Genomic DNA, 15052 nt, shown 5'->3' with positions numbered 1-15052 from the left:
TTGTATTTACCAATAGTGTGTTTTCTTCACTGTGCCCTTTTCTTGATTTGCACACTAGTTCCTCACATAATTCTTTCCTCTCCTTGGATGGCATTCACGCAATGGCCAATTTCACCCTAGAAACCGAGTATGGGAGTTCATCAAATTGGATTTGGTTTTCAAGTTCTTTGGATGATGCTGGTGTATCTGAGGGAAATATGGTCTCTAATATGTCATACATGATGGCCCCGGCAGGAAACTCCCGAGGTTTAAGGGAAGGTGCAGCAAACATAATTTACCACGCTCCCATTTATGTGGTTCATAGTAGCACGTAGTATACCGATACTCTGCTCTACTCTCTCTATCGGCTCTCTCTCTCTTGTCTTCCTTCGTCTCTACACCATCCTTCTACGTATCTCTTACTCCTACTCATCTAGCTGATAGTGCAGCATCAGAACTCTTAGTCAGTCTCTGGTCCTCTCTGTTTATTCTCTTCTTCTCTTGTCTCTTTGAATACTTCTAGGGTGGTCTCTACTACATCTGCTCCTCTCTCGTCTCGCGTCTACTCTATCTCTCTCTCTCCATCTCTCTCTGCTCTCTCTACTTCTGTGCATAAGCTCATCAAGCTAAATGTCTCTCTAGTCTGCTCAGTCTTCCGTTGTCTCTCTGTTTGTCGCTGAGTCATCTTTCTCTTCTAGTTTCTCATCTCTATCTCGCACATATTGTCTCTCCTCTGCTACTCCTCGCTCTCTCTCTCTCTCTTCTCTCTCTCTATCGCTCTTGACTCTCTCTCTCTCTCTCAATCTTCTATACTGTATTTCTCTTGCTCCTATCCTGTTCTGCTTGCGTTTCCGTATCGTGTCTCTCTCCTATCTGTCTCTCTCCTATCTGTCGCTCTCGCCTCTCTCTCTTCGTCTCTCTGCTCCTCTTCCTGTCTCTCTCATGACGGCTCCTCTCGCTCTCTCGCTCTCGCTCTCCTCTCTCCCTCTCTCTCTCTCTCGCTTCGGCGTCATCCCGTCATTCCACGGCGCTGCGCGTCGCGCGCCTATTATCTGGTTGCCCGGATCTGCTCGCATGGAAGAAGCAAGATGGGGTTGAACAGGTGGAATGAGTGATAGGTGAACAGACATGTGTGACAGGCCGTCTGCCGTAGTGACTTGATGAGCGCTCTCGTGTGGTGTGAAAGGGACACCCGCGCTCGAATCGCGTTCCCTCGACACAGCACACCACCACAAACACACACACAACACACACACACACCACACACACCACACACACCACACACACAACACACACACATCACACACACCACGACACCACACACACACACACACATCACACACACACACACACACACAGGACGAGCCCCCTGTTTATAAATGCGGAGACTGAGAGCAGGCTCGGAACCACAGTTGGGTGTTATCAGGGTAAAACTTCCGACACCGGGCTGCCTGGCTCGGTGCTCACTTAAAGTGCATAAAAAGTTGCCGGGCACATGAAGAGGGCATGTGAGTAGAGTGGTTTGTAGATGGGTGGATGGTTGGCGCGGTGGTTATGTAATAAGCTAGACCTCTGCATAGAACGGGTTTTAGATTACATTTGGTCAGCCAGGGTGCCATAGTTTGTGCTGCCGAAACACCAGGGCGGTGTACGAGCGAGTAAGGGGGTGGGGGGGGTGTGTAGCATATACCTGTACCCAGAGCGGGAGGCTATAGATCACAGAGGCCCCTCCCGTTGCTTGCCCCTTCCCCTTGGCGTCCCTCTTCAGGAGGACTGGGCTCGAGGGTGGTGGGACGGGGCAGTAGGGGGAGGCGTGGTTCCATGTTCCGCGAGGTGGGTCTGCGCCGTTCCGGTCCAAGGGCTCGTGGTGCCGTTCCGGCATCACGCTCCATCGCAGGGTCTCGCCAGGTAGCAACCAGGAGCAGGGCCGCGGCGTCATCCGTGGCATCACTCAGTAAGCCACTGTCGGTTGGGTACCATGAGCCTCACAACCGATGCACTGGGCTAGGAGACCTTGTTGAAGTTACAGGGCGGGAGGCACCAGGGAAAGGTCAGGTGCCTGGCAGGGAAGTCCCAAGGAAAGTGGATTTTTGTATTTTATATTTCCAATGTTTTGGTGTAACAGATTGTCAGGGAGCTGAATGCTGAGTACCCAAAAGAGTCAGGTGACAAAGGAGGGACAGGGCAGGGTAGCAACGAAGCCAGGATTTTGTTAGATTACAAGCAATTAGTGCTACAGCAGAAAGAGGGACAGAGATCAATGGCGGGATCTTTTGGTACAGAGTGCAGTTGGCGGCTGGAATATCAGGGTTATACAACCTTTTTCTTGTCGTGCGACAGGCTAAATTACAACTATCAGATTGTGTGCAGTGGCATAATACACCTGTGCGGGGAACGTAGGTGAATCCTGAGACCACATGATGTGGCCTTTGAAAAACGTACAGGTTCAGTGGCGTGCCACACAGGGCATCCGCCAACCCATATTTATGCTTATTTATTTTAACTTGTGTGCTTTAACCATTTGTACATTGTTACAACACTGTATATATATAATATGACATTTGTAATGTCTTTCTTGTTTTGAAACTTCTGTATGTGTAATGTTTACTGTTAATTTGTATTGTTTATTTCACTTTTGTGTATTATCTACCTCACTTGCTTTGGCAATGTTAACACATGTTTCCCATGCCAATAAAGCCCCTTGAATTGAATTGAATTGAATTGAGAGAGAGAGCGAGCAAGGGAAAGGGAAAGGGCAGAATAAACTCACTCAGGTTGTGGTTGTCTTTCTTCTGTCTCTCCTTGGCCATCGCACGGGCTTCTGCATCTTGACAAAAACAACAAGCAATGAACTAACACTGTCCTCACACAACCCATCAACACCAACTACTATCAGCTGCCAAAAAAAACCTAGAGACGGTATGTACATCCATATGAGAAGGTACAGTATGTACGTCCCCATGAGACGGTATGTACGTCCCCATGAGACGGTATGTACGTCCCCATGAGACGGTATGTACGTCCCCATGAGACGGTATGTACGTCCCCATGAGACGGTATGAACGTCCCTATGAGACGGTATGTACGTCCCCATGAGACGGTATGTACGTCCCTATGAGACGGTATGTACGTCCCTATGAGACGGTATGTACGTTCCTATGAGACGGTATGTACGTCCCTATGAGACGGTATGTACGTCCCTATGAGACGGTATGAACGTCCCTATGAGACGGTATGTACGTCCCTATGAGACGGTATGTACGTCCCTATGAGACGGTATGTACGTCCCTATGAGACGGTATGTCCTGTGAAACATTACTAAAGGAAACCTGGGCTGATTGATGTAACTCACAGGCTGGCCCTCACAAACGGGTGTGAAATGACACATTACAGTAGAAACATGTGGCTTCAGAAAAACACTGTTCCATAACATGTTAACAGCCATGAACCCATTGGGATGTTTATGTGGTGCAATCTCCTCTGCTGAGTGTGTGAAGCACGCATATTCATTTGTGTGCTGTGCACGGCCTCTCTCAGCACAGGGAGACATAACGCCGACAGTATACATTCTTCGATCTTCATTCTTAGCCTTTTCCTCTCAAACGTGCACACTTAGGATGCATCATGTGTGAGAAGACTGTTGTGAGTGAGTTAGATCTTCTGGTTTCGTTTGTAAGAAGTTTCAATAATGCGCCTTGGTGATAAGAGTTGTACTTCTGGTTTTGTCAGTGGCCGGACATCACCGCGGCGCCCCTGCAAGTTGTGTCGATAGACGCATGTATCTGCTGGACCTTTCGTTTGTAGTAGCTGGCCGCGTGTTGTATAGAGAGTGTGACTTCTGTTTGTAGTTTGGGGTGATAGAGAGTGTGACTTCTGTTTGTAGTTTGGGGTGATAGAGAGTGTGCAGATCACTTTAACTCACTCAACTCATTGAGATTCAGTTCCTGGGATACAGTGTTTCCCCGTAACTGTCAATGAAGAACTACATTGCTTCATTTATTAATTTAATTTCATCACAGCAGAAGTGACATTCAATGAACCCGTCGTTTTGAGAAAAATAGACCCTGCAGAGGAGGCTGGTGGGAGGAGCTGTAAAAGGATGGGCTCCTTATAATGGCATGGAGTCAAACATGTGGTTTCCATGTGTTTGATACCGTTCCATTCATTCCATTCCAGCCATTACAATGAGCCCGTCCTCCTATAGCTCCTCCCACCAGCCTCCTCTATACCCTGGTTTACTCAGCATCTGATTGAGACCTCGAAAACCAGGTGGGAAAACTGGTAGGAAACCATTTTGGCCTGCAGGTCTCTCTCTGATTGGTTGCTATTTCTCTGAGAGCTGTGTGGTTGCTGTGTGTCTAAGCTTGTCTCTGATTGGTTGCCATGGCTGTGCCTGCGGCTGTGATTGGTCCTACCCGTCAGCTCTCGTTTGATGGCCAGGTTGGCAGGGCAGGAGTTGCTGGTCATGGCGATGGATTGACCGGTCATCCCAGGGCCCGTGTACACGTCCAGGTGACTGCTGGACAGAGGGAGCTGAGGAGGGGACACACATCAGAATGAGCATTGCATAACCTACACTCTATAATATCAATAACACAGAGGATTCGTCATTCGGGTCACTCTCTTTGTGAGATGAGAATCCATGGAAAGAGGAGATTGAAGGGTTAAACAGGGGTTATGCATGCTAATACTTCAGATGAAGTATCTTCACTTAATCTCTTACAAATGACTAGTCACTTACTCTCCTATCAAGTTCAATGAAGAATGGGTTCCAACAATGACACCAAGCACATCCTTCAGATGGGGAAATGATAGTTAGATAAACTATTCTTACAAGCCACTCTATTTTCAGGGCAGTTTAGACCCCACATTAAGTCCTTGCAGTTGTTTGACAGCCTGATACACAACAGAATTCAGGAAACCATGTACAAAACACAACCTAGGAACACATTTTTTTCCATAAACACTGTTTCCTGAGATCACCCTCAATTAACTGATTGAGAGAGAGATATAGACAGAGAAAGACAGAGACAGAGAGAGTGAGACAGAGTGACATATTTCCCTCAGGTTACACAGACCCATAAAGAATATGAAAACAAATCCAATTTTAATAAACTCTCATATCTATTGGGTGAAATACCATCACAGCAGCAATATTTGTGAACGGTTGCCACAAGAAAATAGCAACCAGTGAAGAACAAACACCATTGTAAATACAACCCATATTTATGTTGATTTATTTTCCACTTTGCACATTGTTACAACACTGTATATATCCATAACATGACATTTGAAATGTCTCTATACCATTGGAACTGGAGTGTAATATTTAGTGTTCATTTTTTATTGTTTATTTCACTTTTGTTTATTATCCATTTCACTTGCTTTGGCAATGTAAACATATGTTTCCCATGCCAATAAAGCCCTTTGAATTAAATTGAATTTAGAGAGAGAGAGAGAGAGGGAGAGAGAGAGGGAGAGACGGAGAGAATTCGAAGACAGAATGGTGAAGGCAGTGTCTCCTGGGAGTTATATGGCATCATATTGTGCGTAACCCTGGTTAGCCCTCTGAGCCTGAGGGAACTTAATAAACACACAGTGTGTTACATGTTTAGTGGCTGTAAAGAGCAGATAGCAGAAGATAACAGCCCAATATCACACCTGGAAACTACTGCCTCTAACTGCCTCTGCTCTGACAGACACACAATTATTGACTATCGGTCTCTCTTCTTATCTCTACAGCTTTATTCTCTGACCATATCTCTAGCCCAGCCTCTGTTTGGAAGACTAGCGGTCTCCTCTGTAGAGGTTGTGTAGAGGTTGTGTAGAGGTTGTGTAGAGGTTGTGTAGCTGTTACGTAGCAGGCCCTATGGGCTACTACTAGTCAAGCACCCTGATAAGGGATTTGAAGATGAAACCTCCAATAATAAAGAAACACTTTGAATTCCACACAAGAGGATGTGGCTGAATATCTCCTTTGCAATACTAATGAGGCTTGACGGATAAGAGAGGTAGATACCTTATCACTGAGACTACTGACGAGCAGCCCGGTCTCACTCACACATGCACACAGTTAAACCACAGGCTCAAAACAGACCGCTAAGTGGACGGAGACCTCTGATCACTCATCAAGCAAACAGATCTACAGTACACTGATCAAAAGGACATCTTCAGTAGGGTCTTAACCCTCTCCTTGTCCCTTCCTCTCCCCTCTCTGTGACTCTCTCCCATCCTACACACAATCAGCATGACCCGATAATGTCCATTTATAACAAACTCTCACTCTCGCAGGTCAGTCATGCCTGGCATTCTCTCAGTGGCGTTCCCAAGCTTTCCTTAAACTCACAGATTCCACAGATTCCAGGAAGTATACCATGATAATCCTGCTCACGGATTAGCAGATGAGTTTCATTCATTAGGGGAAAGTTAACGAGGAAAGAACCTCCAAAAGCAGAGAGAAGATTTGTAAGGTAACTGACATTAGCCCTGAGGGATCTCATTATAAACATCTCAGCAGAGCACAGGGACCTTGACAGAGACGGAGAGAACAGCTGTTTAGAGGTCTGCATATTAAGTCTCTACAGAACTAAAAAACAAGCACATCTTCTTCGCTGATTTGTTGCACATCTGGTGCAAAATTGTAGCAAAGCGATGGGAATACCTTATCTCCCTCACCATCAATACTCCATACAGAGCTGAATCCATGCACAGAGACACTTCATACCACTGTCCCAGCATGCAAATCACACCGCTCAGTTTAGCTCCTGGAGGGGCAATCAATTGCCAAATAGCTAAATCTAATCAATGACTATGATATTGAATATTATGTAATCACACACACACACACACACACACACACACACACACACACACACACACACACACACACACACACACACACACACACACACACACACACACACACACACACACACACACGATAGAGCAGGGAGACAGGGGAGAAGCCAGCAGTGACCTTTACGCTGTCATGCCAGACAGTTAATGTCCCATGCAGTTCTCTCTCTAATGGCCGAGCGTGTCCCTCACTGGAAGTTTGCCCACAGCGATAGGGCTCAGCTCAACCGCTCCCATATCAAAGTGCTGCTTCCTTCCAGCCTCCAGCCTGCAGCACCAGCCCCAGGGGCCTGAGGACTAGACTCATCCCCTAATCAGAGACTCGAGGCTGGGAGTTAGAGATGAGCTGCCCTGCCCCAGCCCCAGCCAATCCAGAGAGGGGTCATGAGGGAGGGGGGCATAACTCTCCTAACTCTCCTGCCTCACTACTGACCAAGATGGGGGAACAAATACACAAACCTCATATTTCCCAACCACACACACAAATGCATGCACACACACAGACACACACACAAACCAGAGCGCAGACCTCTTACCAGTTGGATCTGTTCCCCATCTATCACCTCCACGATGGCATACGTCTTATTCATCTCCTTCCTCCTTTCGTCCTTCTCTGGGTACATCTCCCTCTTACTCTCTCACACTGACTCACTGGCTCGCTCCAGCCCTCCTCAGAGACTAACCAATCTCACCAAATCCCTCTCTCTTCTACCTCTCGGCTATACAATGAACTTTCCCCTAACTGGACTTTCAGCCTGTTTTTCCCCCATTCCCCTCCTCCTTCTCCTCCACCTCTCCTTCCCTCTTCCTCTCTTTCCAAATGCCTTGTAAACAAGTTGTACTCTACCTAGCGGTGGTTTAATTGTTCATTCGGAGCCATTCCTTTAAAACACAGAGCTCTGTGCTTCTGCTCGAAGAAAGACGCTCTCAGACCACAGACTTTTTTAGGGCTAGGAATGCCCCTCTTCCTCTCTCTTTCAAAACTGCAGCACTTCACGTCAATAATTTAAAATCAATGAAATACTTAGAGTCCTTTAAAACAACTGAAGGTTTCCCCTGAGGTGGGAAGGCAGCAGCACCAAACAGCTAATTGAAGCCAATATAGATCAGCAGTTATTCATTAAACACTGAGGAACAAAAAACCACAGGCCCACTGCCCACCCGCCAACATCAAATATCGGCCATTTTGAAGTTTGGGAAGCTAAATGCAACAGTAATAACAACAACAGAAGTTCTCAGATAGGACACACACATACAGAAGTTCTCAGATAGGACACACACATACAGAAGAGTCTGTAGCTTAAGATGGAGGGATTCTGATAAACGGAACAACGAGTCTCTTTCTCCCCTCAGAGCCCAGTCACAGCCTTAGTACTGATGAGTCGGCATAATCACCCCATTGACTCACACAGGGAGGGGTGGACTGGGACCAAAATAGAACAGAGAGGGGTAAGACAGGGGTGAGAGAGGGGTGAGAGACGGGTGAGAGAGGTAGATAGAGGGGTGAGCGAGGGGTGAGAAAGGACACGGGAGAGGCAGAAAGTGGTGAGAGATGGGTAGAGGAACGTCAGGAGGAGTACGTAAAGGGCAGAGAGGGTACAAACCTAAAATAGCCCACTGGAAGACTGATCATAAACTATACTGAACAAAAATATAAACGCAACATGTAAAGTGTTTGTCCCATGAGCTGAAATAAAACATCCCTGTTAGTGAGCAGTTCTCCTTTACCAAGAGAGTCCATCCACCTGACAGGTGTGGCATATTAAGAAGCTGATTAAACAGCATGATCAATACACAGGTGCACCTTGTACTGGGGACTCTAAAATGTACAGTTTTGTCACACAACACAATGCCATTGATGTCTTAAGTTTTGAGGGAGTGTGCAATCGGCATGCTGACTGCAGGAATGTCCACCAGAGCTGTTGCCAGAAAATGTCATGTTCATTTCTCTACCATAAGCGTTCTCCAACGTCATTTTAGAGAATTTGGCGGTACGTCCAACCGGCCTCACAACCGCAGACCAGGTGTAACCATGGCAGCCCAGGACCTCCACTTCTGGTTTCTTCACCTGTGGGATCGTCTGAGACCAGCCACCCGGACAGCTGATGAAATTAAGGAGTCTGTCTGTAATAAAGCCATTTTGTGGGGAATAACTCATTCTGATTGGCTGGGCCTGGCTCCAAAGTGGGTGGGCCTATGCCCTCCCAGGCCCACCCATGGCTGCACCCCTGCCCAGTCATGTGAAATCTATAGATTAGGGCCTAATTAATTAATTTCAATTGATTTCCTTATATGAACTGTAACTAAAATCGTTGAAATGGTTGCATATTGCGTTTATACACTGCTCAAAAAAATAAAGGGAACACTAAAATAACACATCCTAGATCTGAATGAATGAAATATTCTTATTAAATACTTTTTTCTTTACATAGTTGAATGTGGCTGACAACAAAATCACACAAAAATTATCAATGGAAATCAAATTTATAACCCATGGAGGATGGATTTGGAGTCACACTCAAAATTAAAGTGGAAACCACCTACAGGCTGATCCAACTTTGATGTAGTGTCCTTAAAACAAGTCAAAATGAGGCTCAGTAGTGTGTGTGGCCTCCACGTGCCTGTATGACCTCCTACAACGCCTGGGCATGCTCCTGATGAGGTGGCGGATGGTCTCCTGAGGGATTTCCTCCCAGACCTGGACTAAAGCATCCGCAACTCCTGCAGTCTGTGGTGCAACGTGGCTTGGTGGATGGAGCGAGACATGATGTCCCAGATGTGCTCAATTGGATTCAGGTCTGGGGAACGGGCGGGCCAGTCCATAGCATCAATGCCTTCCTCTTGCAGGAACTGCTGACACACTCCAGCCACATGAGGTCTAGCATTGTCTTGCATTAGGAGGAACCCAGGGGCAACCGCACCAGCATATGGTCTCACAAGGGGTCTGAGGATCTCATCTCGGTACCTAATGGCAGTCAGGCTACCTCTGGCGAGCACATGGAGGGCTGTGCGGCCCCCAAAGAAATGCCACCCCCACACCATGACTGTCCCACGCCAAACCAGTCATGTTGGAGGATGTTGCAGGCAGCAGAACGTTCTCCGGCGTCTCCAGACTCTGTCACGTCTGTCACATGTGCTCATGTGCTCAGTGTGAACCTGCTTTCGTCTGTGAAGAGCACAGGGCGCCAGTGGTGAATTTTGCCACTCTTGGTGTTCTGGCAAATGCTAAACGTCCTGCACGGTGTTGGGCTGTAAGCAACAACCCCCACTGTGGACGTCGGGCCCTCATACCACCCTCATGGAGTCTGTTTCTGACCGTTTGAGCAGACAACATGCACTTTGTGGCCTGCTGGAGGTCATTTTGCAGGGCTCTGGCAGTGATCCTCCTTGCACAAAGGCGGAGGTAGCGGTCCTGCTGCTGGGTTGTTGCCCTCCTACGGCCTCCTCCACGTCTCCTGATGTACTGGCCTGTCTCCTGTAGCGCCTCCATGCTCTGGACACTACGCTGACAGACACAGCAACCTTCTTGCCACAGCTCGCATTGATGTCGCATCCTGGATGAGCTGCACTACCTGAGCCACTTGTGTGGGTTGTAGACTCCGTCTCATGCTACCACTAGAGTGAAAGCACCGCCAGCATTCAAAAGTGACCAAAACATCAGCCAGGAAGCATAGGAACTGAGAAGTGGTCTGTGGTCACCACCTGCAAACCACTCCTTTATTGCGGGTGTCTTGCTAATTGCCTATATTTTCCACCTGTTGTCTTTTCCATTTGACAACAGCATGTGAAATTTTATTGTCAATCAGTGTTGCTTCCTAAGTGGACAGTTTGATTTCACAGAAGTGTGATTGACTTGGAGTTACATTGTGTTGTTTAAGTGTTCCCTTTTTTTTTTTTGAGCAGTGTATTTTTCTTCAGTATATTAGCCTATCTATCCATCATCTCGACACACACACACTAACCCACCTACCCACCTAACCCACCTAACCCACCTAACCACCTAATCCTGGAATAGTCATTTCAACCCAGTTCAGAAGTGTTCAATCCTTGACAATCCACCAGGTTGAAAATGTACTGACTGTATGGTATAATACTACTGTGTTGGACATCTGAACAGGTCAATGTACTGCTGATGTCATCATAGCTCGACTGCATGCTGATGATGTCATCGATGACCTCATCCATCTGTGCCAAGAACAAGAAGGGAAAAACTGTTTAAATACTTATACATTCAAGTACACTAAGATCAGTGATGCCACATACATATACAGACAGACCAGGCAGCCATGTTGTGAAACTGAGTAGATCAACTTCATTATCATGCCAGACGTTTCTTGCAGATAAGTGCTACACATTGGTGGTGAATGAAGTTCCCTATATCAGTGTGAGCCGCTCTCTGGAAAAAGGTTGTTCAAATGAATTACGTGAAAAGTTATCATTAACTCTTTATTGACCATCTCTTGCACCTTTACAGTAAGCTTCTTCAATGCACAGTATGCACATTGTACAGTAAGCTTCTCCGATGCACAGTATGCACCTTGTACAGTAAGCTTCTTCAATGCACAGTATGCACATTGTACAGTAAGCTCTCCGATGCACAGTATGCACCTTGTACGTAAGCTTCTTCGATGCACAGTATGCACCTTGTACAGTAAGATTCTTCAATGCACAGTATGCACCTTGTACAGTAAGCTTCTCGATGCACAGTATGCACCTTGTACAGTAAGCTTCTCCGATGCACAGTATGCACCTTGTACAGTAAGCTTCTTCAATGCACAGTATGCACCTTGTACAGTAAGCTTCTTCAATGCCACAGTATGCACCTTGGCTGGACTGCAACATACGGAATGGTCTATGTTCCTCTCTAACTGGACTAGAGACTCTCCCTGATGGTCAACTGTTCTGGTAACTGTTCTGTTAACTGACTTGAGGCTGAGGCTAGTTGAGGTTAACTAACTGTTTCTGTTAACTGACTTGAGGCTGAGGCTAGTTGAGGTTAACTAACTGTTCTGTTAACTGACTTGAGACTGAGGCTAGTTGAGGTTAACTAACTGTTCTGTTAACTGACTTGAGACTGAGGCTAGTTGAGGTTAACTAACTGTTCTGTTAACTGACTTGAGGCTGAGGCTAGTTGAGGTTAACTAACTGTTGTTAATGACTTGAGGCTGAGCCTAGTTGAGGTTAACTAACTGTTCTGTTAACTGACTTGAGGCTGAGCCTAGTTGAGGTTAACTAACTGTTCTGTAGTTGAGTGATGCACTTCTGAACTCTACAGTTGCTGGTCTGCTCAGGTCTGTAGAAGATGCTGGTGAAGTTACATGTGTTGCTACGCCAGTGTGTGGTGTGTGTGTGTGTGTGTGTGTGTGTGTGTGTGTGTGTGTGTGTGGACCAAAGTCTGTGGGGTTCAAAGGGCGTTGCAGTGTGTGTTATCCCCTGTCATGCGTTATGCTGTAATTACTTTAGCGAGGCCATAATGGAGCATTTAAAGTGCAATGATAATCAGAGCTAGTTAGCCTCAGTTAGCTAACACAGCGACCTTTTGGTGCACACTGCTGTACAACACCTTTATAGAGCTGGCCCTGGGTCTGTGGATGCCACCGAGATCAATAGCCGGTCACACACACCACACACAACACACACACACACACACCCACACACACACACACACACACACACACACACACACACACACACACACACACACACCACACACACACACACACACACACACACACACACAACACACACACACACACACCAGAGATGGTAGGTTGCAATCCATCATAATAAGGTGCAATGCTGTCATAATGATGCCTTCATAACTGTGAATAGAATATAACGTAATCCCTAAATCCTCTCTTTATACAGCCTGGTAATCAAGTTGTATAGGAGATATTGCAGGGTTATATGTTCAATCCCACACGTTTCTAGGCTTTATGGACAAGGGAATGTGTCCATGATTTATGGCATGTCTTGTTGAGGTCAGGTTAGCCCCCTCAGAAATACAGTGAATTACAGAACATCACTTTCTCACAGATTATCCACAGCTGAGACGGGCTTTTATGTTTGTCTAGACATGAGCTTTAGTACAACAGTGTGTGTTTGTGTTGAGTGTGAGAGAGTATATCTGTGTTGTGATTGTGTGCATACGTAGTTTGCATCTGTGTGTTCATGAACTGTATGTATTCCTGAAGTATCCAACCCAGTAGCACTCCAGAATCATTGGAATCCCTGTGTGTATTTGCTGTGTGTGAGTGTGTGAGTGTGAGGGTGTGTATGGATTGTATGTGTGCAAGTGTGTGTGTAAGTACTCGTGGTTGTTCTCGTGGCTGGAGCCGATGTTGAGCATGGCCATAGGGCTGTTGGGGGCACTGTTTCCTGTGATGAGCTGCTCCGTACGGAGCCGGGGGGAGTGGAGAGGAGGGGGGGCCGAGGAAGAGGCCCCCGGGGGGGCCAGAGTGGGGGGAGGGGATGGCTGGACCACCCCTGTTACTGCATGCACCGTCTGCACAGAGAGGAGAGAGAGAGTGTTGAAGAAAGAGATGGAGGGAGAGAGAGACCAAGACAGATAGAGACAGAGAGAAAGAGGCAGACTGCGAGGTACCTGCTTGGTGGCGTAGGTGGTGGAGAGGTACTCCTTCACCTGTTGTCTCTGGGACTGGCGAATGTGGTAGTCTGTAGGGTTCTCCAGGTGAGTCTGCACCTGAACACACACAAGTAACACACCACACCAAGACTTAAACACAGTTGACATCATAATCAGACAAACTGCTCATCCTATCAGACATACATTACTGAATTCTCTCTGAACTATGTCAACAGCTTCATTTACCATTGCGTGCTGGTTGTCCATTGTTCATTGGTATGAGCCACAATGCCACAATAGTTTGTTGTCCATTGGTATGAGCCACAACAGTTTGTTGTGTATGGAACCCCAACATTGTAAAGCCTGCAGTCCCCAGGCCTGACCAGGGAGTAATAGGGGGTAGTAATAGAGTAGAGTATGGTAGAGTAGAATGGGGTAGAGTAGAATGGAGTAGGGCCGAGTAGAATAGAGTAGGGTAGAGTGTGGTAGAGTATAATAGAGTAGAGTATGGTTAGAGTAGAATGGGGTAGATAGAATGATATGGCCCGAGTAGAATAGAGTAGGGTAGAGTGTGGTAGAGTATAATAGAGTAGAGTATGGTCGAGTAGAATAGAGTAGAGTAGGGTAGGGTAGAATAGGGTAGAGTAGAATAGGGTAGAGTAGAATAGAGTAGGGTCGAGTAGAATAGGGTAGAGTAGGGTAGAGTAGAATAGAGTATGGTATGGTAGAGTAGAATATAGTATGGTAGAGTAGAATAGAGTATGGTAGAATAGGGTAGAGTAGAATAGGGTAGAATAGAGTATGGTAGAATAGTGTAGAATAGAATAGGGTAGAGTAGAATAGAGTAGGGTCGAGTAGAATAGGGTAGAGTAGAAACGGGTAGGGTGGAGTAGAACAGGGTAGAGTAGGGTAGAGTAGAATAGAGTATGGTAGAGTAGAATATAGTATGGTAGAATAGGGTAGAGTAGAATAGGGTAGAGTAGAGTAGAATAGAATAGAGTATGGTAGAATAGGGTAGAGTAGAGTAGAATAGGGTAGGGTTGAGTAGAGTAGAATAGGGTAGAGTAGAATAGGGTAGAGTAGAATAGGGCACGGTAGAGTAGAGTAGAATATGGTAGGGTAGAGTAGGGTAGAATAGAATAGGGTACGGTAGAGTAGAGTAGAATACAGTAGGGTAGAGTAGGGTAGAGTAGAATAGGGTAGAGTAGAATAGGTTAGGGTAGAGTAGAAAATAGTATGGTAGAATAGGGTATAATAGAATAAGGTAGGGTAGAGTAGAGTATGGTGGAGTAGGGTAGAATATGGTAGAGTAGAATAGGTTAGGGTAGAATAGAAAAAAGTATGGTAGAATAGGGTAGAATAGAATAGGGTAGGGTAGAGTAGAATAGGGTAGTGTAGAATAGAATATGGTAGAGTAGGGTAGAGTAGAGCATGGTAGAGTACGGCAGAGTAGGGTAGAGTAGAATAGGGCAGAGTAGAATAGGGTAGGGTAGAATAGGGTAGAGTAGAATAGGGTAGGGTAGAATAGGGTAGAGTAGAATAGGGTAGGGTAGAAAAGGGTAGAGTAGAATAGGGTAGGGCAGAATAGGGTAGGGTAGAAAAGGGTAGAGTAGAATATGGTAGGGTAGAGTA

At 46.3% G+C, this 15052-nt stretch overlaps 1 pseudogene; it reads right to left on the bottom strand.

Annotated features, from left to right (window-relative positions):
• The window catches only part of LOC112072130 (transcription factor EB-like), a 71102-nt pseudogene that overhangs the window by 10760 nt on the left and 45290 nt on the right, over positions 1 to 15052 (bottom strand).

The sequence above is a fragment of the Salvelinus sp. IW2-2015 genome, unplaced genomic scaffold (assembly GCF_002910315.2).
Source record: "Salvelinus sp. IW2-2015 unplaced genomic scaffold, ASM291031v2 Un_scaffold1829, whole genome shotgun sequence".
NCBI classification, from domain to species: Eukaryota; Metazoa; Chordata; class Actinopteri; order Salmoniformes; family Salmonidae; genus Salvelinus; species Salvelinus sp. IW2-2015.
Note: the sequence above shows the minus strand (reverse complement) of the source record. Positions and strands in the feature narration are given on the sequence as shown.